The sequence below is a fragment of the Felis catus genome, chromosome F1 (assembly GCF_018350175.1).
Source record: "Felis catus isolate Fca126 chromosome F1, F.catus_Fca126_mat1.0, whole genome shotgun sequence".
NCBI classification, from domain to species: Eukaryota; Metazoa; Chordata; class Mammalia; order Carnivora; family Felidae; genus Felis; species Felis catus.
The window spans coordinates 37268826-37295450 of record NC_058384.1 but is presented as its reverse complement, the minus strand read 5'-3'; the positions used below and the strand labels follow the sequence as shown (position 1 = coordinate 37295450).

The window sequence follows — 26625 nt, the reverse complement described above, 5'->3', positions numbered from 1 at the left end:
GCCCCTTACTTCCACTCTTGCTCCCGGTAATATATTATCCTCTTAGAGATCTTTCATAGTATCATAGTCCATCCCTGCTTAAAACTGTGCTGTCACTTCCCACTAGAATTGGGATAAAACTCTAATTCCTCACGTTGCCTACAGGACTTTGCAAAAATTAAATGACTTCTATCTTTCTGACATCAACTTCTATCATCCTTTTACCTGCTTCTGTTTGTTCCAGGCGCTTGGGCCCTCCATATGTTCCTCAAACACACAAAGCGTATTTATTTTATGGGGACTTTAAACCTGTTCCTTCTACCTGAACTCTTTTCTCCAAGATGACAGCCTTCCTGGCCCCCTTTCCTTCCTCAGGTGTCAGCTCTAAGGTCACCACCTCTGGAAGTCTTCCCTGACCACTCCAGCCAAAGCAAGATGGTCAAGAGTTGGAAGAGTCACTCTTGATAGATATTGTTGCCCATACCGTGATATAGATTATCAGAATTCTATCAGAACGCTAAAGAGAACCGATGTTCAGATGTGTGGACTTGCATGTTAAAGAGATGAGGGGATTGTAGTTGGGAATTGCAATGATGTAAAGATGTGAAAAGAGCATAAGTTTGGAGGAAAATCATTTAAATCCTGGCTCTTTCACTACTAACTGTGTGGCCTGACTACTTAACACATTCTGAAACTCGGTTTCCTTATCTGCAAAATGTGTATAAAACATCACACAGGGGCGCCTGGGTGGTGCAGTCAGTTAAGCGTCCGACTTCAGCCAGGTCACGATCTCGCGGTCCGTGAGTTCGAGCCCCGCATCAGGCTCTGGGCTGATGGCTCGGAGCCTGGAGCCTGTTTCCGATTCTGTGTCTCCCTCTCTCTCTGCCCCTCCCCCGTTCATGCTCTGTCTCTCTCTGTCCCAAAAGTAAATAAAAACGTTGAAAAAAAAATTTTAAAAGAAAAAAAAAACATCACACAAATAGATTTAAGAATTATGTGGGGCGCCTGGGTGGCTCAGTCGGTTAAGCGTCCGACTTCAGCCAGGTCACGATCCCGCGGTCCGTGAGTTCGAGCCCCGCGTCGGGCTCTGGGCTGATGGCTCAGAGCCTGGAGCCTGTTTCCGATTCTGTATCTCCCTCTCTCTCTGCCCCTCCCCCGTTCATGCTCTGTCTCTCTCTGTCCCAAAAATAAATAAACGTTGAAAAAAAAAATTTAAAAAAAAAAAAAAAAAAGAATTATGTAACGTGTATACCTGGAATATAGTAGCTACTGCACTTAATGGGGCCAGTATTTTGTTTTCATTTATTTCTATCATTCTCCTATGTTAAGCTTACTATGTATGTTGCCTCAGTGTGTTGTAATTACTTCTCTGAAGGAAAAAGTAACTAGTCTATAACACATGGCCAAGTAAGTTCGGATAACAGTGGTTCCCAGTTATGCTAGTAATAAATGTTTGTCAAAGTCACCACACCCAATTTAACTTCCAGACTGAGTTACACCCAACATGAACAAAACAGAAAAGTGCGCAGAACTATCTTATTTGATGGACCAGCATTTTAAATATTTGAAAGCAATTTTAAATATTCAAGTCATAGAAGAATGCAGCCATTCATTTATCCTTTCCACAAATACCTGTGGAGCACCAGGCATTAATCCAGATACTGCGGGCTCTGTATTACAACAAAGAACAGGACAAAACCCTCTGGCCTGGGAATCTTTAATTCTTTTTTTAAGGTTTATTTATTTTTGAGACAGAGAGAGATAAAGCATGAATAGGGGAGGGTCAGAGAGAAGGAGACACAGGATCCAAAACAGGCTCCAGGCTCCGAGCCGTCCACACAGAGCCTGATGCAGGGCTCGAACCCACAAACCGCGAGATCATGACCGGAGCCGAAGTTGGCTGCTTAACCGACTGAACCACCCAGGCGCCCCTGGCCTGGGAATCTTGCACCATACATCACCTCATCTTAGAATCAAATAAAATGCATCTATTGCCTTGTACTCTTGACTCCAAATGATAAACTGGGGGCCAGGGCTCTTGGATTCTCTTCCCAGCTGTACCCATCATCCATGTGATTTGAGGCTAGTGACACTTCCTTTGAGCTTCCGTTTCCAAGCTGTACCTGGCTCTATCTGAAGTGCCCGGAGTTCCAAAATACTACGATTCCATGATTATATGAAACTCTAAAGCCAGAAGCTTAAAATCGAGAACTACTTCATTCCTTAATGTGTATGTGTTTACTATTCTGTTATCTCAAGTATATCATCTTTTTGCAACTATCTATCTCCCACATTAATATTTAGTACTGAGTTGAGGAGGAGATGAAACTTATTTGGAACACAATTAACTTAATTTTTTTTTTTTTTACTATAAATGATGGTCTAAGATTTTAGCCCCTAAATCTTATATTTTCCTTTCAATTGTCTAAATGCCAATGTACATGTTTGTCTATGACTGGGAGACAATGCAGTATCAAGAACTTTCTCTCTTTTCTCCAAAAACTAACCAAGAAACATTTGTGTAAGGCCGGTTTTCTGGGTTCAAATACTGTCTTCATTTAAATAAAAGACTATTTTCCCCCAAACATTCACTTATTATCATCATTATGATTATCTGCATTGATATCCCAGATGATTCATTTTTATACGGTTCAAACGCATTAGCCATCATAGTGATCATTGTCAAGCAGACGCTATGGCTTATTATTTTATGGCTAAAGAAAACTTTTTTTTTTTTTTTTTTTTTTTTTTTTTTAGTAACAACATGGTATCCAGGTTACATCTTGATAATCACTTTAGAACTGAGAGTAAAAAATGGCAGATGGAATTTTGTTGTTTTTCTCTTTCCTCCCCATCTCCCTTTATTCCCTCACATTGTCAGGCTGGCTCCCTCCATTCAGATGGCGAGACTGTTCTGAATGAAGGCAGACCTGCACCTCCGGCAGTCTCTCTCCAGTTCAATTACGGTGCTTTTGCAGGGCTAATTAGCATTCCTCAGAGCTGGAGCTCTTTGAGTGACAGGTAACCATGGAGAGTCACACTCCTGTAGGTGATCAGCAAGAGTCTAGCTCTTCTTTTTAATTAAAAATTAGAAAAGCCTTAAAGAAAACGCATAGCATTTACTGATGTATGCTGTTAGCCCAAGGTTGCCATGCTGGAAAAAGAATAACAGTAGTGTCAAAAGAAAAACTGATGCCATTTCAAAAGGAATAGAGGAGAATAACCATGATAGATAGATACGGGCCATGTGTTTATTGTCTTTCCCAAGAACGGATACCCAAAAGGAAAGCACAGAGAAGCACAAGATCATCTGCTCCTGACAGTCCGTTTAGATAATAATGCCCTAGCTTTTAAATTTGAAAAATAATATTGCATGTATTAACAATAGAATTTTTGGTCATTTGGTGACTATTAGAATTGGGATTTTGGAACAAGATATGCAGTTAATGCTGAATGATTTATATTGGTAAATGTTCACTGCTGCTGATGAGAAATATAATAACAAAATAAAAAGGTATTGGTAACCTATTTCAATCCTGAGCAATATAGGAAAAATCCCCTGAGTACACAAATATTGGACCTGATCTTGAGAATCGATGTCAACATGCAACGGTGGATCTTTCCAACAAATGAATATTCTAAGTAAGGCAGAGTGGTGAATTAAATATTGTCACCCTAGCTTGGCAACCTAGATGCAGAGAAATGAAAGAACAGAAATTTTATACTATGTTAAGGGTATATTTGTATACCCTACCTATTCAAAACTAGGGAAGTAAATAAGTTGGATAATCAGAGTCAATTTTAATTTTCCCTGAACTGGAAAGCAATTTCTCTTGTTTTCTTTTGGTTCTGGTCATCTTATGAAATATTTAATTTTAATATGCCTCTCCCTTTCCTGTTTTTACCCAAAAGCAGAATTATTGTAAAAACACCCTGTGCTGTTATTTCTGGCCAGTGTAAAGCCACAAAGCTCTTACAGTCTTATGGGAGTGCCTAATCTCATGAGTTTACCACTCTTATTTCAACTATGGCAGTAGGGAAGAATACAAAGCCATGGTGAATTCTTCAACTACTCTTTTGTAATGCTTTCTAATATGAGAGGAATTCACTAAAAGGACAGAATGATAAAAGCAGTTGTGTTATTCTGTAGTCACACTTTTCTCTCATTCACATTCCAAAAATTAGGATCTTTCTTCTAAAGTGTAGGCTGGATGAAAAAAATTTTAACCCCAAAGGCTTCCCCATAATATGAGCAATGGTCATTGTACATTGTTCATCAAAACACTTTTATAATTCTCAATTAATTTGAATGCTCTTTCTTAATAAGCACAATTCCTCAACTTTCAAATATTCCACAAGAATTTTCCAGAAAACAGATTCTTAATCTCAAGTTTCATAAATCTGGCCTCAATAAATTCAACTTGTTAATTACTCTTGACTTTAATTTGAAAATTCAAAGAAATATTATGTCTCAAGAGTCTCAAAACTTGTTTTATTTTTTCCTGAAATTCTTCTATTCCCAGTAGAATTATGCTACAAGGTTAAGAACCATTCTTGTTTAATAGTATGAAGAAGAGCCTATTCTAAAGCATTTCATTTTGAGGTATACTATATTTGAACCATTATGGAAGGAAGTAGCTGTTGGTTCCTTAGTCCTTTCTTTGATATTTACTTCTTCCATGCATAATGTATATCAGCTTGCTTTCTAATAGTGAAACCAAATCTCTAGAAATATTGAGTTGAACAGAGAATATTGCACATTTATTTAAAAGCAGTCTCTGAAGAATCAATGCCCAATAATACTGTACAGATTTGGAATGCTGACTGAGTTTCATGACAATTTCCAACTATTTTTAAAACAGATTGAGGGGTGCTGGGGTGGCTCAGTCAGTTAAGTGTCGAGCTCTTGATCTCAACTCAGGTCACAATCTCACCATTGGTGGGATTCAGCTTTGTATTGGGCTCTGTACCAACAGCATGGAGCCTGCTTGGAATTCTCTTTCTGCCTTTGTCTCTCTCTCTCTCTCTCTCTCTCTCAAAATAAATAGTAAATAAACTTAAAAAATTACAGATTGAATTGTTATATATTTAGAAGTGTTTTCATCTATATTCAATCATGGATATTCAAAGACTGATAATTTTTAGTTCTCTGTCTACATTTTTCTGTAGATACTGAATGAAAGAGAAATTTTACAAGTATGAACCCCTTTATCTAACAGATTTAAAATAGTGAATGGGAACCAGGAATAGTCTTGTGCTCAGAACTATTGGTATAGCTAATCTCTAATCTAATCACTTTGTAATTTGGCTGTCTCTTCCTTACTATAAAAGAGAGAAGAAATCAGCTAGTAACAAAGATTATTAACATTTTTAAGAAAACGTTGGTAACCCACATGCTTGCTGTTGTCCCATGATGGAATATTGTTTAGTTTTCCTTCTGGATGCAGTCTTTCAGGTTTTCCACAGTGATTCACCAGAATCACAAAAGGTCAGAAACATAAAGCCTCCTATTGATGTGGTTTAATCTTCTCATTTTATAAACAAAGAAGTGGGCATAAGGAGATTAACTGGCACCAAGCTAATTGGTTTCAGTGCTAGAACTGGCCCTGAAACTCATGCTTCAGATTTCCCTCATCAACAGACTTCTCCAAGGCTAATTCCATTCCTTTAGACCTTCTCATCAGATTCCACATACACTTGTCATGAGTTGACTCATGAAATTGACTCACAAAATCAACAAATAGCACAAAGCCATGGCTTGCAACATCTTACCATATAACGCCCTTTCCCCAGTTCCAAGACCTTGCTTACTTCAATGTCATTAACCCATGAAGATGTTGAATCCTTAACTTCAGCTGGCATGGTGATATTTTTTACCTTTGTAAAAACCGTGACAGTCTCATATTACTTTTATATATGCTCTACATTCAGCATGGCTTCACCATTAAACCTTGGTCTTTTGAGGGGGAAGGAGAAAAAAAGAAAGTACTTTCTTGACCATCTAAGATTCTATTATTTTAGATGTCTCTACATCACTGAAAAGAAGACTTTTTTAAGTCATCAAACAAAAAAATTAAAATAAGCCAGGTATTTCTTAAGAAAGTAGATTTTGTATGATAAATCAATACAGAAAAGATGCATCTGAAAAACATTAAATATCATTAAAAGCGTATTTTATTTTTGTGTGTGTTGTTACATTTAGAAGAATGATATGCCAGATTTTCTTTTTTTCCATTCAGTTAAGACAATTCGGTCGGAAAACCCCAAATATAAAAATCAAAATGTCATTCCTATTCGGTAAAAGACTATTATATTGTCATTTCAGTCCATTTTTTCTGCTAAAATCTTTTTTGTTGTTGTTCGATTTTTAGTAGCTATCATCATTTCTTCTATTAGGAAGAATAGAATTTCTTCCATTTCTTTTATTAAGATTGGATTGCTGTATTGTGCTATGCCAAGGATTGTATGCTTAAATGCTATTTAATTTGAATACATGAAATAAATACATGGAAATTTATGCACACACTCACAACTAAATCACCACCAAATTCATCATTTTGTTTCCATTCTGGTTGCCACACTCAGGGACCTTTCGAAAGAAAGTAGTAGCATGAGCAGAGAGAATAAGAGGGGAGAAGCAGGGCCTCCCAAAAATTATTATTAAGAGAAAAAACCTTGAAGAACTGCAGCTATTTACATTTTCTAAAAGGAATTGTAAAGAATTTGAGGTATTTTGAAGTAGTAATAAAGATTAGGGGTGCCTGGGTGGCTTGGTAGGTTGAGCATCCGACTCTTGATTTGAGCTCAGATCCTGTTCCCGGGGATCTGAGATCGAGCCATGCATCAGGCTCCATGCTGAGCATGGAACCTGTTTACAATTCTCTCTCTCTGTCTCTCTCTGTCTCTCTCTGTCTCTCTCTGTCTCTCTCTGTCTCTCTCTTTCTCTATCTCTCTCTCTCTTCCTCTGCCCCTCTCCCCAGCTGGCGCACTCTGTTTTTCTCTCTAAAATCAAATAAATAAAATAAAAATAAAAACTAATAATAATAATTACAATTATTACATTAATATATAAATAAGTATGCTTTAAATCCAACGGGTGTTAATTTCTAGAATTCTCTCCCTCATGCCCCATTCTCAGTTCCATTTCACAGAAGTAGTCATTGTTAATGGTTTTCATCTATCCTTCTAGAATATTTTATGATAATGTATTTAAAACATGAAGTGCTTTCCTATTGAAAAAAAAACAAGTTGCCTTTTCTAAATGGCTGCAAAGGGGAAAAGTAGGAAAAGTAGAACAGGGAGGCAGGAGACAAATGTAAATACAAACTGAGCCTTAATACAAGAAGGGAAGTCCTTAGTGGAAAAGAAAGTTGGGGAGAAATCTCCCTCACATCGAAGATACTCAGGAGTCGGCTGGATTATCAACCCAAGGAAAGAAAGAACATTTTGTACAAAATTCTCACACATTGTATAAAACTTTTATGTCCTCTTTAACCCCAAGATTCTATGGAAATTAAACACACACACACACACACACACACACACAACATGCTATAAATAATGTTTTAAAAGCAAATGTTGATTTATGTCGTTTTAATGGGATTAAAGAAAAAGTTTCTTCTGACTTCAAAACATTTTTAATACAGTAAATTACGTGAAAGCCTAAAGAAAACAAAGCTATAAAGCATATTTCCAGATTTCCTTAAAAATAAAGAAGGAAAGAAGAAAAGAACAAGAGAAGGAAACAGGCAAAGAGAGAGGGAGGAAGTAGGAAATAGAACGGAAAAGAAAAGGTTGAAATGTCAAAACAACTTCTTTGCTTTTCAATATTTCTGACAGATTAATATTAAGTCACATTTAAGTGTCATTGATTCAGGCCAGAGTAAGATAAGCTGAGAGGAAAATGAGTTTTATGAGAAAGAGAAGGACAATAGAGTAAAAAGATGAAGGGATAACCAGAAAGCAGGAAGTGAAGAAAGACAAAGGAAAGGAAAAAGAGAGGTGATATGTTCTGGAAAACTGCCATGGCCACTGATGTCAGTATCGGTCAGCAGGACCGGTAACCTTTCGTAAAGACAAAACAAGACTGATAATTGGTCTTTAACAGTTGTCCAAAAAGATTTCTTTTCAAAACTCAGCTCTAGTTAGAGCACATATTTTCAAAAGTAAAATAGTAAATTGTGGTTCTCTTTCAGATTGTAATTTATTAAATTTAGAATATTGTTCTGTAATGTGAAAACAGCTAAACATATTGAATCACGTTTTTCTTCTGATAAATTTTTCCAAGTAGTCAAAGAATGTGATCATGATTGTACAGAAGTGCCGTCGCTTAAGGTACTTAAATTACTGTACATGGTTAAAAGTGTACCAGACTTTGGACATACGCAATGCTTTTTACCAGAAGTTGAATAACGTCAGCGTCTATGAAACTACTGAGTTCAGCTTCTTAATCTCTCTGCTGCCGAACAGCCCACTAAATCTCTCTGTTAAATTCACACGTGCCCTGGGTGTCAGCTGCGTCCTAGCGTATCCGAGAATGGATTTTCCATCGAACGTGACTGCCAAAGCCCTTTCTCTTCTGGCACCAGTAGAAAGACTAACATATACCTAGAGGCTTCAAAATAAAATGTATGATGACCTTCAGTAATCCAAGAAAATGTGGGCAAGGCTTAAAAAAAATGTGAGATGTGTAGACACTAGAGGAGATCAAGTTTTACTAATTTATCCAGAAACAATCACATTAGGCTTTTCAAAGGCGAGGTAATAGTTACCAAAAATGTTTAGATCTATTATAGACTTTTTTCCACCACACTTGGCCACACAAATTCTTGCCCAAGTAGGACCTTTCTTTAAAGCAAACTCTTAAGGGTCTGCAATTTGAAAAGTGGTTTATAAAGGTCCACTCTTTTATTCTGACCATTCTTCAACAGTAACTGAAAAGTACCCTCTAATTTATCTATGTCACGTGTGACGTGTCATTTTGAAAAGCCTAGAATGATTCAAGTTGATGAGCTCCCTAAAAAAACTTTCTTTCTCTTTCTCTCTTTCTGTTTCTCTCAACTAGAGCACAGACTAGTACAAAGCATTATGTGAGATACTACCAGAAGAAATTCATAAAATATATTTAAACAATCCCTATTGTCTAGGATCTCAAAATTTAGTAATGAGATTTAAATACATATATACATATGTGCCTACACACATGTTTAATGTTATGGATATTTTGAATATATACACACACCTATATAATCAAAATTCAAGAGAGAAGTGAGAAATGGAATAAGAAAGATAGAAAAAAGAAAGTGTTTTAAAAATCACAACTGAGAAAGAATACGTTTTCCCTGGAAGCAAAATAGAGAAGTAGTTAGAATTAGCAAAACCTTTATGAAACGGGGAGGAGAAAATTCTAGGCAGAGGTCACAGCACAGTACAATAAAACACTACAGTGTTGTCTGGGAAACTGTGATTTTAGGAACACAATGTGTCCATGTGCCCAAGGGCACAGAAAGGAGGGTAGAAGCTATTCGCTTTGAGCTAAAGTGTTAGACTTTATTTTGTCCAAAGAATAAGCACCAGTGAAGCCTTTAGAAAGGAGTAATGTGATGGGATCATATAATTCAGAGACTTATAGTCAACATACCCCCTTTATGAGTAATCCCTGTATGAAAAAGGAAATGGGTTAAAATATGGCCTCCAAGGCTTTCAGTGAATCCTGGCCCTGCCTGTCTTGGCTATCAGCAGGACTATCTTCCTCCAGGGCTACCTTTTCTACTTCCCAGCTCTACAGCCTTTGGATTCCAGGCATCTAGGATTGTTTTGGGGTTAACTTCTTTTGCCTATGATATCCCTTCTTTCTGAAATAACTTCTTCCTTCCCTTCTCCCCCATCTTCTTGTCAAGCTGGCTTACTCCAATTTACTCTTCAAGCTCCTCCTTAACTAGACCCTTTTGCACTCTTACTCCGTCACTTTGATTATACCTTGACTATAACCCCATTGCAGCATTCAGTCCAACTCTTCTAAAAATATATTTAGTCCAACAGATTCATTCTGATTATACCCAATGTCTCAATTTCAAGAGCTGGTGCTGAAAGTATTTCTAAACCTTAGGTTTTATGTTTATTTATATAAACTGAGATGTTTTGTTTAGATAAGACTAAATCTCTTTGTACGCACTTAAATGTACCTTTAGAAATAATAATTACTATTTATCTCATTAAAATGTCAGCTATACCGGAGCGCCTGGGTGGTTCAGTCAGTTGAGCATCTGACTTCACCTCAGGTCATGATCTCGCGGTCTGTGAGTTCGAGCCCCGTGTCGGGCTCTGTGCTGACAGCTCAGAGCCTGGAGCCTGCTTTGGATCCTGTGTCTCCCTCTCTCTCCACCCCTCCCCTGCTCATGCTCTGTCTCTCTTTCTCTCTCTCAAAAAACATAAATAAATAAACATTAAAAAAAATAAAATAAAATGTCAGCTATATCACATAAAATCTCATTCAATATAAAATTTGTGAAATCGGTCGTTATATATTGAAAATGTACAATTTATACTGAATAATAAATGGCTCTTTCTGCATAAAGAGAGGGGGCTGACACATCTAAAACTTTTCACTTCAGTTTGTTATTGCTAAGTCTCTTCATAATCCTCGAGTTCATACAAACAGCCAAAGGCAAACTGAACCTAACACATCTTTTAATTATTTCAGAGAAGACACAAGATTCAGCTTAAATGATTCAAAACTATTATTGGCTTCAAAAACAAGGCTGTCTTCAGCAAGTCACTAAAATAAGCACTATCTTATGTTCACGAGGACTAAGAGACATCAAGGCAGGCTAATGAATATCAGAGTGTGAGTTTGATAAAAACCAGGCAGCAGCTTAAAAATTTATTTAAAATTCCCTACCTCTCCTTCCTATTCCCCTTTTTATTAGGTGTTTGTGGAGAAATACTGTCTATCCAAAATTCTCAAGGATTTGGAAGTGGGGAAAAAAAGAAGTCAATGATTAGGTGCTCAGTTTCTCAAAAAACATTCCATTTCAATTTTGACCCAACCTACCAACACTACTATTTCTCTTATTCAGTAAAACCCCAACCAGTTTGAAGAGTCTTTCCTCTTTTTTTTTTCTTCTGATCTTCCTACCTAGTTGGAAACTGAACTTTTATAAACAACACTGATGACCATTTGAATGGTGCACTTGTACTAAGCAATTGTGCACTTTCCACAAATATTCAAAGCTTTAGGAAAGCAAGACCAATGAATCAAACATTCTTAGCATACGTCAGAGTGTCTAACTATAAAGCTGTAACAATTCTGCTGTTGCCTACAAATGAGTTCTCTAGGACACAATGTTGTTCTCTCCCTGCCCTAACCTCTCCTTTTAAATAACTGTGTCCATATTTGTCATCAGGAAATTCCTGTCTTCCATTCTTGGTCCATGTGATTCACAGAGGATTTGAACCCAGTCACCTGGCTTCAGAGACGGGCTTATAACTCTGGCCATAGTGGTTGGTTCACGAATAAGTATGTGAACTAGGTCCTATTAATTAAAATCATTCCTAAGACTTCCGTTAACATTTTGGAAAGTTAGTAGAACTTTCTAATCAGATTGCCAATCTTAGGATGCGATAAGCCTAGAATTTTTAAACCTCTTGCAACCACCACACAGAAGGAACCATGGATGAAGTCACTGAGAAGCAGAGAGAAGATAAATAATGGGGGAGGGGGAAACTGACTAGAAGGGGGTGAAAGAAAAAAGGAAAAGAGAAAGAGATGGTTATGTCATTTTAGCTCCTGGATCAAGCCATATCTGAATCTACACTTGTATTTTTTAATTACAGGAGATAAGTTGCCTTTTCTTCTAACGAGTATCTGAATTGGTTTACTATCATTTGAAACTGAAAAATTCCTTTGAATACAAGCACTAGAAACAGAACCAGAAGACAAAATAAGCCTGATAATTGAGTCAATGAACAATGTAGACTTATTCTGACAGATGCTTATGTCTTCTGGCCTTAATTGCATAGATAGCTATAAAGAAATGAAATTAACCTAATAGATTAATGAGGATGTTAGCCAATAAGATTTTATATAAGCCACATAGGATTTTTTGTGGATTATTTGAGCATACTTAATAACTTACGAAACTGGTCTGCATTTACATTTATTTATTTATGTCAGTTTTGAGCTAAAAAATAAAAATATAAGCTCCGTCGATGAAAAACACACAAGGCTTGATGCAAGTATCTAGCGGCCCAGGTGACAGCATATCATATTCGTATTTTGTTTGTAAGAAACCAAGTTATGGCATTTTCTCTATATTTGTATTATGTTAATTTGGTCCTTGTCTGGCTCTGATGCTGCTATGCATATTAAGATGCCACCCAGATAAAGTAAAAAAAGAAAGGGCATATTTGGTGGGGAGAAGGAACAGCAAGTGAACAAATGGAGGTAGAATGACAAGAAATGAATCTGTTTTAACTTTCACACTTTTCTTCCACCAAGACCATTACTTTATTATCTTAGACTTTGACAGATATTGACAAGAAATTGTATTTTGCAAAACTGAAAGTAAATTTCAGTGTGCTAAGTTTTTAACATTTGGAAATCTGTGCTTTTCTGGCTGTGAAAACAGTGAGGGTCCGTTCTTTACATATTATTTTATTCTCTGACAGTTCTCAGTATTGGAAATATTATTTTCAAATAATATTTGAAACAACTGCATTGTCATGACACCGGCTTCTTTCAAACAGGACCCAGAACAACAACAAAAAGATGATTTCATATATATATATATATATATATATATATATATATATATAATTTCTATTATATTTTTATTATAATATCTGTGTTTTTGAATTGAGAAGAGTAAAACATATGCAGAACACAAGGATGGGTTCATAAAGAAAATGTTGTCATGTTTTTCATAAGGAATTTTTGTTACCTGTCTATCCAATGGGGAGGTCTAGGATGGAAGAAGAAAAAAAATAAAAGAAGCAGAAAATGAGAAACTTTCTCCCGTGGCAAGTGTTAATTTCAAATCTATTTAAGTAGAGGACTTGGGAAAGCCAGTAAGTGATCTAAATAAAGCTTTTCTTGTGCTTAACTATCAAAGATCATTTCTGGGTTTGGACCTGGCTTGGTGTCCAAGGACTTCATTCCAAAAATACTACAAACTTCACCTACCTGTTTAATCAAGTGTCTTGTAAATTATCTAGAATAAAAGGTGGTAATCAAAAAACAGAGTGCTTGAAATCGGTTTTGTAGGGAGAACAAACAGGGCCGGAGATTTGGTCACAAACATTGGAAACTCAAATGAACAGGAAAAAAAGAACTTTTGAAAGTGAGATTAAGAAATTGGAAAATCAGCTAAATTTATTTCCTATGCAGAAACTGAAATTTCTAAGAATGATGACAGCAGCGGAGCAGTAAAATGAGGCAGTGACTGAGAGGCAAAAGTCATTAGGAGGAAGGATGAGAGGCTCCTAGTTGGTAGATTTCAAAGCAATTAAAAGAGAGGCGGAGAAGAAGGTTGTGGGCTTCAGAAGAGCCAGCGTTTTGAAAGAGGAAGACAACAGCTATAAAACAACAATGGGGGACCAAAGGTCATGCCTATCCTGCTGCCTTGGCCTTGAAATGAAGAGGGTTGAGAGGCAAGTTAGCCCATCTTTGGTAGATTTTCCAGGGAAGAGGATGCTTAGGAGGCTACCGAGTTTCAGTCAGTGAGTAAAGGGACTATTCAGAGGAGAGGCTGATGGTATAGATGTGTTTGTTAACCTCAGAGTAGGAGTTCCAGAAGGTTTGGGGAAGAGGTGGGACAAAGTGGGGGGAGGGGCACTCAGAGCTTGAGTGAAAATGAGCAGCCCAGAGATGATGGACCATTTTGCTTTTCTGATCACACAGATGTGAAACATGATAGCTCACCCAGCAGTAGGAGGCTGCAGACGTGGTTATAGAGATGAGTTCTTGCCAATAAGAAGTCTAACTGAATCAACAGCCAACAGGTCATTATAATTTAGTTGCAATTGACATGAGCTACTGACGTCTTAAAATGACACTCTCTCTTTTACTCTCTTCAAATTTCCTGAATTCACAAATGCCTTCAGTCCTGGTTTATTCCACACAAAAGTTTGTAGCATTGATTTTTAATCCCACCAAGGTTTTCAGTGTGCAATATCAAAGAATTTCTAGCGATCCAATACCTTTGTCTCCTTGAAAGCATCTGGAGATCTTGTAAAGCTTAGATTTCAGCATCCACACAAAAATCTTCCTTAGCATTTTTATGAGAGAGATGATAACACAACTAATGCCTGGGCTTTAATACTAAATCCACAGACATAAAATTTCCACCAAAGGTGTGGAGAGATAGTTCATGACAGGACTACAGGGGTAGACTCACAATGTTGGTGCAGGCCCTTGGTGATAAGAGAAGCAAAAATCTTTGCTCAAAGGGCATATGTGTGTGACTCAGCCATCCAAATTAAGCAAGAGTATAGACTAAACACCAAGTACCCTCAATAGCAACAACTTTAAGCTACTGATAACCAAGGAGCAACTGAACAGGAAGAAAATTTTGTCTTCAAAATTCATATTCCATACTTACTGAATTTTTTTAAATGTTTATTTATTTTGAGAGAAAGAGAAGGAAAAAGCATGAGTGGGGTAGGGGCAGAGAGGAGAGGGAGAGAGAATTCTGAGCAGGCTCTGCACTGTCAGCCCAGAGCCAGATGCAGGACTCAAACCCACAAACTGTGAGATCATGACTTGAGCCAAAATCAAGTGTCGGATGCTTAACTGACCGAGCCACCCAGGCACCCCACATACTAACTGACTTTTAAGCTCCCATTTACAAAAGAAAAAAAAAACATACCTTCTAGGAGAACACACACACACACACACACACACCCCTCAGATGCCGCCATTACCTCAAAGTTGCAACACCAAGTTTTATTCTCAGTTGGATCTGTGATTTGTGGTGTCCTCTCTGGGTTATCTATCTGATGGAAACAATGTCTGTAAATGAAGAAGAAACTTTATGAGTTAATCTTTATTGGTATATTTAAAATTAGTTACGGAAGGGAAGTACTAAAAATAAAGTAGTATTATTCCGAGAATATTATTTCTAGAATATAGCTATTATGTTTTTCTAGGAAGGTCTTATATGAGGTGAAACATAATAGGAAACTTTCAGTCAGCCTTTAGGGCTTTTTTCTTATAAACATATTTACATTTTTCTTGAGTACCTGACCACAGAAGTGTTGTTTTTCTTTCTAGTTTCTTTCCATGCTTCAAATATAGTTTAACAATTGAAGTCAATGGGTTGCTTTTGAGAGAAGGCAAGGCTTTGGTTTTCTCAATGCTTAGACCATTTTATCCTTTTGTTGCAAACCTAAGAAGCTCACTAAATGAAGTCCATTTTAAAAAGAAAATATTCAGAAATTATAATGTCAGACTTAGGGTTTGTTTTTATTTATTATTGTCTCGATATTAACAACCATCATCGTTAAAACTTCATTTATCTGCTGTATTACTGATTTCAAGGCACCCCACATCAATAACCTCATTTGAGTCATAAAGCAATCCCCCAGGTTGGCAGGAAAGGATTTATTATAATTTTCCATTTATAGGTGAGGAAACTGAGTTTTTAAAACATGTAACTACTTCAAAAAGTCAAACCTGGAACTCAGGCCATGTGAAATCAAACCTAGGACTTTTAATATTAAATCTTATGACTTTGTCATAATCATGCCTAGTTCACTTTGCACTGTTCCTTTAGCCCAGTAAGTATAATATTTAATAATATGTATTCATTGCGTCTATTATTTTTAGGAGCCTAAAGCTCACATGGACTGTGTATTCATTTCCCAGGGCTGTGGTAACAAATTACCACAAACCTGATGGTTTAAAATGCCATCAGTTCGTTGTCTCACAGTCTGGAGGCCAGAAGTCCCAAATCAAGGGCTGCACTCCTTCTGAAGGCGCTGAAGAGAAGCCTCCCTTGCTTCTCCCAGCTTCTGGTGGCTCTCAGCCCTCCTTATGGCTGCTCACTCCAGTCTCTGCTTCTGTCTTCACATGGCCTTCTGCTCTGGAGAAGACCTTCCCCCTCATCTAAGGACACGTGCCTTTGGATTTAGGACCTACCCTAATCCAGATGATCCTCATTTCCAGACCTTTAACTTAATTATATCTACAAAGACCATTTTTCCAAATAAGGTCACAATCACAGGTTTCAAGACAGGGACAGATCTTTTAGGGGACCACCACTCAATCCACTACAGATGTTTATCCCTAAATATTACTAAATTAAGTGTTCCTATAAAATACCGGATAATTATAACTAGAAAACTTTGAGTAACATTTTACAATGTCCATTTAGAAAGTAAGTTGGAATCTAAATAACTAGAAGATATAAGCCACTCCCAAAAGTTATAGTGAACCTTTTAAATACTTTAAAATTTTAATAATTATATAAAATTTGTCAGCTAGGATTTTAAGAGTGGTTACAATACAGTAGAAATAAAATGCTTAGATTAGTAGGGTTTCAGAGACTACTACTTTAATTGATGAATGACGTTCCCACTCATCAAGTCACAAAGTCAGGTTATTTGGCAGACATGGCCTCTAATACCCGATACCCACTTTTCCTTGCCTTCTGGACACATAAGAGGAATATGCATGCTTAGGAGTGACAGAAATTACAATTGTCACTTCCAGGAAGACGCATGTTAGTTACTGGCACCCAATTCTGTACTTCACTTGGTCTCTGCTATGGCTATTGGAAAACCACATTGCTAAGGAACTACAATGTAGATCCCTTCCATGGAGGACAGCTCAGCTGCCCTGAGACTTCTCTGGGCTCATAGTGTGCGTTGCATGAAAGAAGAATAAATCCGGGTGTTTTAAAGTACTGAAATTTTGGGTTGCTGTCAGTGTAGCCTAACCCAATCCATGCAGACTAAAACAGTTATTTATACTAGGAATAGATGTCACCATGACAAAAACTCTAAAGTATGTGGCATAGGCTTAGTGTTGATCCTACCGGGGGTAGCAGTTGTGAATGGCCACCTCCTGCGGAGGCTAGAAGCTGCAAGTCAATCATCTGCAGGGGCAAATCATTTGGTAATATTACCACCTATGATGATTTATAAAATAGATCTTATTCAAAATAAAACTTGTTGCCCTTGACAAAAGATTAAATAGAAAATTAGAGTGTCTGCAGATTGATGTCAATTGCAATTGGCTGGGTATCACAAAAAGAAAAAGATGATCTCAGAAAAGAATAGACTGATTTGCAATTAGGAGCAAACAATATATAGAAGAGTAAAGAAGTTTGGGGATTAGTAGGATTCTAAAAACTCCTTTCTCAGAGACTACTTTGTACAAAACAGAAAAATGAAATCTAATTATTAAGGCTAGGATCCAATCAGGGGTATGGCTACCATACTATGTTTAAATCTGGGAATGGATTATGGCATCTCAGAATAAAGATATGATGAAAAGTGGGGCACCCCAGGGGTGCCTGGGTGGCTCAGTCGGTTGGGCATCCGACTTCAGCTCAGGTCACAATCTCAAGGTTTGAGAGTTCGAGCCCCATGTCAGGCTCTGTGCCGACAGCTCGGAGCCTGGAGCCTGCTTCGGATTCTGTGTCTCCCTCTCTCTCTGCCCCTTCCCTGCTCACACTGTCTCTCCCTGTCTCAAAAATGAATGTTAAAAATGTTTTTTAATAAAAAAAAAGGGGGGGCACCACATCTATCATTTTAGTTGGCCAAAAGAGACTGAGAATGTGACTCTCTTCCTGAACCATGAAACACTTAATGGAAAAACAACTGCAAATATGAAAGGGAGTGGGGGGAGAGAGGATAGAAGGAAGGAGAAGAAGAGGAAAGGGGAGAAAATTAAAAAGTAAATATTCCAAGAACCAAATCTCAAAAAACCTCATGGGCATGGAATTGATACATGGAACTGTGTAGCATCACATAGGTAAGAATCCTTTTGAGAGAATTTCACTGCCAAAGGAATCCCATGACTAGACTCAAAGAGACTGTGCCTGTTTATAACTTAAAATCACCCTTGGTACCTAACCCTTTTCAGGCAGGTAATGGGCTAAGAAAATTGCCTATTTCTCAATCTCTTATTCCTCCTTTTCCCCAATGCCCATTATAGGTTTGACAAGGGAGAATAGAGAAAGAATTGAGCTTTTTTGTCACCAAGAACAATAGACTGGGATCCCCCTGAGGGAACAAAGCCAACATAACTGAGGAACATTCCCCACTACTAAGTCAGTCAGGCACAACTGCCCATCAGCTTGTCTGAATTCCCACACTGAGTTTCACTATCACCCTTATTCCTTCCTAGTCTGTGGATTGTGAGGGGGAGAAAACAACTTTCCCTTTCAGTTTATATGTCTCTATATCAAGAAGAGCCACATTCTCATTTGAGATCATGGATTCCATGCTGTATAAAAAGCTTTTGGATGGTCTCTCTTATGGAGATGAATATAGGATTGGGGCAGAAGAGAGGAACGAATACTTGGTTATCGAAAGAGTGGTTGGTCTATGGCTGACTTGACAACAGTTTACTAATACCAATTCCTTTTCCTCTCAGGTCCACCAGATAATTGCATTCACCCCTGAAAGTTCAGGATAGCCCTGTGACTTGTTTAGCTAATTAACTGTGAGCACAAATGATGTCTGTCCCTCCTGAGTAGGAACATTTAGTTGCAGGTACTTGACCCTCTGACTCCTGTTCCCTGTCATGACACTTCTGCAGCACATATTGATAAATCATTGCTATATTAAAATCATGTGGAGGAACACCGCTTTATAGGATATCCCAGACCCATAGAAAATTTATGTGAGAAAGTGTTTCTGTTTTAAGCCACTGAGATTGCTCTCTTGGTCACTGTAGCATAATTTAGCCCATCTTGACTAACCCAGGATCAATACTAAAATTTGAATAAATGTCTCCCTCAATTTTCTTCTTGTTATTGAACTCAGTTTTACAATAGCTATTATATTTTAAAATAAAACATCTAAAAGATAATCTAACAATTTATAGCTTCAAGCTGATACTCAATAATATGTTACATTCTTTTGTGCCTAGTTTATCTTTCCTTCAAAATAAAAGAGTAACTTTAGCTATGTTAAGAGCATTCAAATAGTTTGATTTTTTAAAAGGATTGCATTCCCAATCCTTAAATTAAGTGGCATTCCATCTAAAAAAAAAAAAAAACAGATAAGAATAATCTTTTTGAGTTTTGTGCTAGTGTTTTGTTTTGTTTTTTAAGACTGACCATGCTTGGAACTTTAATGTCATTAGAGTCTGCTTTTCAGCATGAATCAATCTACCTCAAACCCCAGGCATTTTACTTGATTCGGTAAGTGAAAAAGTTCCATAGACCAAGAAAATTATTTAGCAGTAAAGTATGTGAGAAACACTTTGACAGTTCTTCCGATCTTTTTTCCCCCAGCTATAAAGTGCATTTCTTCTCCTCCCCAACTCTGTCACTTTGAACACCATCCAATAAATTGGTCATACCTATCATAGTTACCCGTAGGCAAAAAAGAGAAAAAGAGAGAGAGGGAGACATCGTTTCATGAATTGACATGAGGGTACTTTTGCCAAAACCCAATAAATTCTTTAAGGCCAACTTAATACCCTCCAAAGCCAGATAAGAAATGCAAAGTTATCTTCTTACTGATGTAGCTATTTGCAAATTCAATACTGTCAAGATGTCCCGTTTCCAGGAAGAGTAGATTCCATGGAGCCTTTTGCTGACAAAGAAAACTCTCCATAATGTTGTTTGTTAACAGATTGTTTTTCTGCCTGTTTAGCTCAAGCCAAGAGATTAGGCAATTATCCTTTAGCTGATCTATGGACATGATCTATGGTGCATGTCTTGTTATATTTTGGGGCAATTTACCTATGGGAGCCACCAGTCGCTACCTGCTAATAAAGGTTTTCAGGATCCCCCAGCTTAAACCCAGAGAGCTCCCAGAGGAAGGGTATTTACACCTTTAAGGGCAGCCTTAACTTGAAGGCTCACATATGGGTCACAAATTGCCAGGCGTGCATGTGTATACCAGGTCTAGTGTAGACCATACAAAATCATATCCCATCCCTTTGATTATGTACTGTCTTGTCCCTGTCTGGATGACTTTTCAGAAGCTGACAGAGCTTTTACAATTTAATTGGTGTTGACACCTTTTGAAGCCATGCCTTGAGGCACTCAGGGTCATTGTACGCTTTCTCTGTTTCCCTCCAATGCCTCCACTTGGCTACCTCACAGCCTGTGGTGCCTGGCTGGCCCCTGCACTTTTTATTCATGTTCATACTTGTTCTGGGTCCTGTTACAAGAGCCCTTGTTAAATGCCCAGCAGGCAGCAGTGAATGGAGATTTTGACTATGTGGGATTTGAGGCCTCTGGCAATAATGGAGAATAAACTATAAATATAAAAGTATCCCTGTTGTGGGCTGTGTTGTTATCACCAAGGATTTATTCCAGAGGACCTCAGACCTAAGTTATTTTTCTGTGCATGCTCGTGGCTGTTGGTCTTACAATTAGGTCTCTGCCTTCCATGCCGGGGATTCTCTATGACTTTTCCTCTATCATCATTTCCAATTCGGTACCTTCCTTCTCTTAGCAATACTCTCTCCTAACAGTTGTAGGGATAGCATTATGATTCTGACTCGCCTTCTTACTTCGTTACCTCAAAGTTTAAGGAAGAGACAAAAAGATTGAATCCTGCATTGTTTTCCGGCTCAATTCTGCAAAAGTGTCTTTTTGCCCCTTAAGAGTCATGTTTAACAGGCAACTTTGTTCTTCATTCCCAAGAGTGACAGGCTGAGGAACTGTCATCTTTTAGAGAGCTTTGCTCAATTCTCTATATTTAAAAAAAATCAAGAATTCCAGTCACAGTTATCAACTGCGTATAAACTTGTAAGCTATCAAAATTTTTTTCTTGCTCACAAACCCCATTAAAAAATATTGTTATGTATGGAAGTGTTAAGATTTCTCTGGGAAAGCTTTTGTTTTTCCCAACCATCACATTTATATGGTCCACAGTGAATAGAATAAACCGGACAGATGTTTGAATTTTTTTTGAAGTACATTAAAAAAAAAGACTATCGCCATTCATATTAGGTTGTTATTCTAGAAGATGAGATCTATCAGAGAGACAAAGGGCATTCTGAAAATATTTGTACAGATGGTGTTACAGGAACTAACATGGATTAAATAAAGCACTGCCTTAAATGTTCTTATTTTTACATAATATAATTCCACTGAAATTTCAGGTCATTATAAAATATAATATAATTATATAAAATATAATATAATTATAATATAATTCCATTGAATTTCAGGTCATTATAAAATCAATAAATAAGCAAATAAAAATATGAATATCATCAGTAATAATTTTCTAGTGAACCGTGTGACTAATTTCCTCCAAGCATGAGCACATTTGAGGAAAATTCACAACAGACATGGTTTCTGTTTAAAACCATATTTCTAGCACAAGACTTAGGTAAAGATCCTTTGTTTCACCAATAAATAATTAACTTTCTTCAAAACTAAAGAGACAGCTTTAAAAAAATGAGCCAAAACCAGCAAAAAGGATTACCCAACTGGATGAAGAGACATTTGAAGGACAAGTTCATCTTTCCACCTGTGAAAAGCTCTTACAAATGAAAGATGGACCTGCTGTCCCTTCAATACACCAAAGCTGGGGAAAGATAGAACTATTTTCAGGTATACTTAGTAACAAGGAGCAAAATTAAAAACAATTATGAACTTGCCAATAATGAGAGATAAACGGTATTCGAATTTGCAGGACTGAAAATGGAGAGCCGACTCAGGCTTTTAATTTTCTGCAAGAGGTCAGATGTAGAGGGGACAAGCAAGAATCATCTCCGTCCGTCTGTGTCAAGGGCCAGTGTTTCCACTGATCCACTGTATCATTTGTTAATCCTGTGATTTGGGGAAATCATTCAAATGTTTTTGTGAAGCTCAGCCTCTTCATCTGGGAATCAGAGCTATCTACTTCCCTCGATTGTTGTGAGGAGTAAAGTAGCTTCTTCACGTGCCAGCATCTAGGACGTATCAATGAAGCAGCAATTAGAATTTCATTAGATTGGGGGGGGGGGAGGGGTGTATTTTTGTGACCTTTGTTGCTATTTTGAGACATGGCACAATATTTTATCTTTTGTATTACTGAAGCCTTCATTAGTTCTGGGAGAAAATTTTTCAAACTTACTCCACAGCTGGCATACCCTTTTTGAAGATACCCTAGAGAAAACATTGGGGCATTTATCAGAAAACAGAGACAGTGTATTAGATAGTGACCATTATAATATTCAAGGGGGTGAGGGGATGTTTAGCATTGTTTGGAGGTTCAGCTGTAAGCCTTTTTCATTATGGCACTTGTATGAAAATAAAGGAATCTCCAGAGAAAGAAAAGTGTTTAAAAATGACAGGTATGGGATTAAAAATAATGAAATACTATAGACTGGTAATGAGAGAAATATACCATATCTGGAACAGTAGAATGATGCATAAGGAAAGTAAATCAAAGGGTGCCTGGGTGGCTCAGTCAGTTAAGCGTCCAGCTCTTGGTTTGGGCTCAGGTCATGATCTCACAGTTTGTGAGTTCGAGCCCCACATCTGGCTCTGCTGGGGATTCTCTCTCTCTCCCGCTCTCTGTCCCTCCCCCACTTGTGCTCTCTCTGTCTTTCTCAAAATAAATAAACAAACTTTAAAAAACATGCTTTAATAAAACAAATCAATAGGACTCTACTTTCAACTCCAGCATAAATGGCAGTGTGCTGCCATTTATATATTCATTCGTCACATTCCTTTGAGTGCCTATTTGTAGGTTCTATGCTGGAGATATTAAGAGGAATAAAATATATATCATGTTCTTAAGCTATACTTGAGTAAGACCTTCACCTGTTTACCTCTACCGAGTCCCATGTAGGTATCTATCAAAATAAATAACAACACTTTATTGACCTTATTTGCTTATTGATCTGCCTCCTCACTAGACTATAACATCCAGGGAGAGCAGAGGATGCTTTGTTTATCTTTGCATCTTAAACATTTAGTAAGCATTCAATAAATGCATATGAAATTAATATTAATGAATGAGTGAGTGGAAGAAACAGATGAATGGAGGCATAATGATGACTCTGAATTTACTACTGTGAGTTACTCAGAGAAAGAAAGCACACATCCTTTCTCAGATCTCAGATCTCATTCTCGGACAGCACTAAAGTGACCTCTGGCTACATATGCCACCATGTAATTACCTTATGTATGTTTTACATTGACTGGCTTATTCTTCATCTGAAAGTTGCAGACCAACAGGGACTTTGCCATTCTTGTTCCAGCACTCAGCCAAGTGCCTGTCGTGTAGAGGGAGCTAAGTCAATATGTGTTAAGGGAATTAATGGGTTGATCATGATACAATGCAAGAATATGAGAACACATTTCAGAAGAAGAATTAGAAAGGACTCAATTGGGGGTATGTAAAATTTGATATGAAAACAGCACAACAAGGTTGTGATATACCCTGCAAGTTGCTGTAAGATTTGTTTTAGCACCAAAAAGAAGTCAGGGTTGGGAGTCTCAGACACAGATCTGGGAGTCCTCTGTGTTAGGTTCAGGACTTGACTCAGAGCAGACATTAAATAAGTGTTTGTTGAAAAGTTGCCAAAGGCAGAAATTCTTGAGAGAAAGGGATGAGGAGAGCAAGTGAAGGAAAATGTTTTATTCCTCGCTGTCACATTTCCTTTTACAACTGTAAAAAAAAACCAAAAGTCCAGATTCATAATACAGAGAAAACCAAATATACAGAAGAGTTGAAACTTTGCTTCCATAATCACCGAGTCAAGCTGTGTGTGCGTATACCGTATATGCAACCAATCTTGCAATTTAATTAAAAAAATTTAGTCAACCTACTTGTTATTTTTAATCACTGATTATAGTGAAATTATTTGTGATTGTTTAGCCTGTATTAATTTAGAGACCATCAGAGTTTAGAGCATCTGGGCTGGCTTACATTATTCTTTCAGAAAAAGACTTTCACTCTACCCTTGTCCTATGTCTTTATAGACAGTTACAGTAAGAAATACCTTTTTATTTTTTGTAATATTATAGTTGAAACTTATAAAATCATGCAGCAAGAAAGAAACTAAGAGGAGCACCTGGGTGGCTCAGTTGGTGAAGCGTCCAACTTCAGCTCAGGTCATGATCTCATGGCTGGTAAGTTTGAGCCCTGCGTCAGGCCCTGTGCTGACAGCTCAGAGCCTGGGGCCTGCTTCAGATTCTGTGTCTCCCTCTCTCTCTTTGCCCTTACTCTGCTTGCACTCTGTCTCTCTTGGTCTCTCAAAAAATAGGTAAATGCTAAAAAAAAAATGTTAAGAAAAAGAAAAGAAAGAAGAAAGAAAGAAAGAAAGAAAGAAAGAAAGAAAGAAAGAAAGAAAGAAAGAAACTAAGATTACCTTGTGTAATGCCTTTATTCTACAGGGGACATATTTAAGCCAAGGGAGAAAAATAACCATTTTTACAATGGTTACTCTCTTTCTGCACTCTCTTTCTGTTGTTAAAAACTAAAAATCAAATGACTGAATAGATTTTCTCTAAGAACCTTAGAGCCACATTGTCCACAATGGTTCTTAAAAACCTCTAGGCGTGGTGCTTTCTTGGTGAACTCTGTCTTATCTTTTAATGAAAACATTTATCTTAAATTGTGACTTAATCCATAAACCACTTCAATCTATCTCAAAAAAAAAAAAAAAGGCAGTCACTTAAAGGAATAATTACTTGTAGAATAAAATTTTTATTCAAAAGTTAGTTATTATCATGTGCTCAGCTAATGGGGACCATAGTCTTAAAAAAATTATTTTCTCTCCCAAATAATTAAGAATTATCCCAAATCCAGGACATCAGCCAGAGAACAGCAACCTATTCTTAGTGTCATATCGGAAAAAAATTTGGCTTCAAAGTTGCTGTAAATAGTCTGTGACTATCTCTTAAGAGAGAGGGCACAGGAGCATTCTCTCCTGACAAATCAGCATCATCCAATGGACCTCAAATATCCTAGATATCAACTGACAAGTTAGAAAAGAGTTCAATGTCCAACTCTGGTTCTTTTACCCAACTCCTCTGGCCCAGTTTCCTTATCTTAAAAATGAGAGTAAAATAGAACTTATTCATAGGGTTTTCGTGAAAATTCATAGCCTTTTAAACAATGTCAATAGTGGTAGTTATTATCATTATTGTCATTATTCTGTATGAAACATCAATTATGCACTAGGCACTGAGGTTTAATAGCTAGAAATCGTGTATGAGACAGTCCTTGACTTGAAAGATAACACCCCCCAAAACCCCATTAAGTTTATCTAAGATGATGAGACTCTTAATTTTTAAGAAAAATGAATACATTTAATTCAATGTTATTTTATCTCAATGAAATTGAGTTTTAGAGTTAGAGAGTGACATCACCAAGACAGTGATAGTGTGCTCCTGACTTTGCTCCCCATCACGAGAATAAGTAACAACTATTCAAGAACAAGACGCTACTGAGAGAATCCTAGCATATAAGGGTGAGGCTAAAGCACCCCTCCTGTATCACAGAGACCACGACGGATTGCATTAGAAGGGTAAGTGAAGCAGCTCCCCATTGACTGCATTGACTGGCCCCCAGGCAGGACAGTATTACATGGAGAGGTCTTCCTTGACCTGGCAGTTACTCCTGTGGACAAAGAGAACGGGGTGGGGGAAACCAGCCTCCCCTAGCATTGTGGGTCACTTTGTGGGAACCCTTACTTTGATCTCGCTCCACAGGGATTGCAGTGGGGCTCCACCACTGGAAATCTGTGATGGAGGAGTGGGGTGGGGCTTACAACCACCAGCACGAGCATCTTGGCAGACTGAATGCATACCTGCAGTGTCCAAGAAGTAATCCCAACCAGCAGTTTTGTTCATCTGCAGAACCAAGCCGAGGAAGCACCAAAGAACTTGCAGGGATGCAGATCTCCTTGACTCACATCCTTACATGAGAAGGTTTGCCAGTCCTAGAGCTCAGTTTGCGCACACGCAGGCAAGGTGCTAAACCACAACCACAGCCACTGTCGGGGATGCTTTCCGGCCCTACCTGCCTTGTTGGGCTGGTGACAACTCCTGGAAGCCACGTAGCCCAGTAATGCTCAAGCAGAGAGGTGGGTAAGCAGAGCTGATTGGCCCCAGACCAAAACCAGTAGCAGGCATGAAGGCATTCCCGTGGTATGCACACGAGGGAGACTAACTCCTAGCAAAAAATGAGGGTAGCTCCCAGCTGCTCCCAAATGGAGAGCTTGTTCGAGCCTGTTCCAGAATTGGAGAGCAGCCGGGTACAGTTCCTCCCCATTCCACCCAGGCAAGGGGGCTGAGACTTAGCTCCACCCACTGTGTAGAGTGTCTTCCAGCCCAATCTGAGCAGAAGACTGGCAATAGTTCCTGGAAACGCTGAGGTCCCAGGGCTCATGTGGAGAGAAGGGCAGACAGAATGTTTTGTCACAAAGACAAAAGATAACAAATGCTGGCATGGATGTGGAGAAAAAGGAACACTTATGCACCGTTGGGGGGATTATGAATTGGCACAGACACT

General features: G+C 37.9%; 1 long non-coding RNA gene across 1 annotated transcript; it reads right to left on the bottom strand.

The window, feature by feature from the left end:
* Positions 1-1121: 1121 nt before the first annotated feature.
* LOC102900774 lies at positions 1122-26360 on the bottom strand. The gene is made up of 3 exons (XR_442269.3): positions 25922-26360; positions 14902-14989; positions 1122-1155 (listed from the first exon to the last, which is right to left on the bottom strand). It is a non-coding gene; the product is annotated as an uncharacterized LOC102900774 (long non-coding RNA).
* Positions 26361-26625: the final 265 nt, after the last annotated feature.